A 2,673-nucleotide genomic window follows, 5' to 3' on the forward strand; every position below is an offset into this window, starting at 1 on the left:
TTGACTAAATTCTTATAGACTGAGTTAATCAACATTCGTTAACTAACGGGTCATTCATGTATGTACTGGAACGATTCAGAATCACCTCGTTTGTACTAACTACAAAGCGGGCGGCATCCACAGTTTCTCTGAAAAAATATGGGTTACTACAACGTCACCACGATGTACAATTTTCCTGATAAGATGGTACTTACGTTCGATATGTTTTCCCCGTTTACGGCTTTTAGGTTCTCTGAATTTGCAACTGCACCACTGTTGTGACAGTATAAATTGATTGACAGATGCATATTTGGAACGACTTCCAGATCTGTCAAGAAATTTTCTTAGCCATAATGCTTCTCTTGTTGCTTTCAAAAGTTGCTACGTATTCTACCTCCATTGTGGAATCAATTATACAAGTTTGTTTTATGCTTCTCCAAATCAAGAAAGCGATGATTTCAAAGAAAAAACGTCAAGAATTTCTATGAAAAGGCGGAGATGCTCTTCAACTTTCTTGACCTTTTTAAACGTCAAGTAATATTATTTATCCTTGACGTTTTAAAAACGTCAAGTAATATCTATTAAATTCTTGAAGTTTTAAAACGTCAAGTATTTTTATAAATTTGACATTTTTTACATTTTCTAAACATCAAGAGAGCGGTTGTTCTTGACGTTTTAAAAACGTCAAGTTCGATTAAATAAAAAAAAAAAAGGAAACACGCGTTAATAATTAGGTGAGAATTAATCCTTTTGCCCTAGAAATTAAAACGCATCTTCTTCTTCTTCACGCCTAAGCATTTTCGAAATCTCCAACCTTCACATTGTCGTCGCGCTTGAGTTTTTGAAATCTCCAACTGAAATCACCGTTCTTGAAGTTGGGGAAGCCCTATCCCACACCCATTCTTGACGTGATTCGAAATTGGTCTTCACACTCGTTCGAAATCACCATTCGAAATCGCCACCGAAGATTAATTCCATCTCTTCACACTCAAATCTCCGTCTGCCATCCACCGTGCTTCAAGTCGGGCTCCTTCGAAAATGTCATCCATCGTCGCTTCTCTATAACGAAAACTCCATCCTTCTTTATTTAGAGATTAGAAATTAATTCTCATTCACGTATGAAGATATCTTGATTTGTGATTTGAACCTTTTGTATTTGTATAGAAGCGACGTATTGCTCATGGTGCTTTGGGTTTTTTGGGTTAGAAATTTGAACCTCACGCATGAAGAGGTTAGAAATTAATTCCTCTTCCCTCTTCACGTATAAAGTTGGGGAAAGTCCATATATCACATGGTGCTTTGGGTTCTCCTTACAAATCCAATGGAGTTGATGATTGATATGAGATGATACAGATTGATAGAAGGAGATATGGCTTATACGGGACCGTATTTTCCCTACTGTCACACAGTAGGTGAGTAATGTAACTATTTTCCATTAACTTTCTCTACCTTCCTATTTCTCTTGGCTTATACGGTTGTATTATGGTTGAGAAATGGTCGTCCATCTTACTGCTTGATGTTGTTTGAAAACAAAAGACTAACCATTTTAAACCAAAATTTGTCCCGGATAGCACAGATGACCGTGAGGGATACTCTAAACTCTGCACTTGATGAAGAAATGTCTGTTGATAAAAAAAAACAACAATTATGAGAGAAGAGGTGAGGGAGAATGAACACAAACCCATTTATGTTTGTATATTATATGATTTGTCTACACTTATGATTATTTCAAACATTTTGATGCAGGTCGGAGAATATCAGGAGACTTATAAGGTTAGGTAGGTGGAAGAAGATGATCTCTACTTCACATGATATTTGAATTTCTTATTCATTTAATTGTACATTTTAACAATTTTTTGGCTTTTTTATTCCCTTCAATTAGATAACCAAAAGGCTTTTGGAGAAATATGGTTCTGAGAGGGTTCTTGATTACCCTTCAATTAGATTACCCATAAACTGCCTGAAAAGGTGGAGGTAAATCGGAGGAATTTACCCCAGTTGACAGGAAAAATAGGGGAATGATCTCTATTTGGGACAGAGGGAAAAGGGCGGAAGTGAGTATCACTAACTCCTTTAACAACCTCATGGAGGTGGATAAAGGAGATAAATGGCCTTTATCTATAGTGGATGGCTCCCCTCCTCCCTTACGAGTAGATGACTCTTCTATGGTCGTTTTGAGTACTACAGGTGATGTAATTCCTATGGAGAGGCGGCTCCCATACGACCTCATGGTTAGTTGGTGTACGTGGAACGTGCGGGGCCTTAATAGCCCTGTAAAGTGTAGAGCGGTGAAGGACTTCTTAGCCGTGTCTACGGTGGGTTTCTATTGCATCCTGGATACTAGAGTTCGAGAGGAGAACTTTGTCTCGATATCTAGAAGATTTAGTGATTCGTAGGGGTTCATTAGTAACTACAGCAATAGTGGAGTAGGTCGGATGTGGATTATGTGGAAACGTAACAGATTCGTGTTCACGACTAACGAGGTTGTCGACCAGTTTATTTCTGGTGTAATAACAGATTTGATCTCTGGGGAGAAGGTAGAGGTTCTGTGTGTGTATGCCTCTAATAGTAATATCGAGAGACGTGTTTTATGGAGGCGAATAACTAGATCTCTGCTGGTTGGAGAGGACCGGGTATGGTCTTTGGTGATTTTAACACCATCAGACTCCACTCTGAAGCCTTCGGGGGTGCTCC

At 38.6% G+C, this 2,673-nt stretch overlaps 1 long non-coding RNA gene across 1 annotated transcript; it reads left to right on the forward strand.

Moving 5' to 3' along the window:
- Positions 1 to 1,050: 1,050 nt before the first annotated feature.
- Positions 1,051 to 1,609, forward strand: LOC116405590. Its single transcript, XR_004218693.1, has 2 exons — positions 1,051 to 1,391; positions 1,556 to 1,609. It is a non-coding gene; the product is annotated as an uncharacterized LOC116405590 (long non-coding RNA).
- Positions 1,610 to 2,673: the final 1,064 nt, after the last annotated feature.

The sequence above is a fragment of the Cucumis sativus genome, unplaced genomic scaffold, assembly GCF_000004075.3.
Source record: "Cucumis sativus cultivar 9930 unplaced genomic scaffold, Cucumber_9930_V3 scaffold120, whole genome shotgun sequence".
NCBI classification, from domain to species: Eukaryota; Viridiplantae; Streptophyta; class Magnoliopsida; order Cucurbitales; family Cucurbitaceae; genus Cucumis; species Cucumis sativus.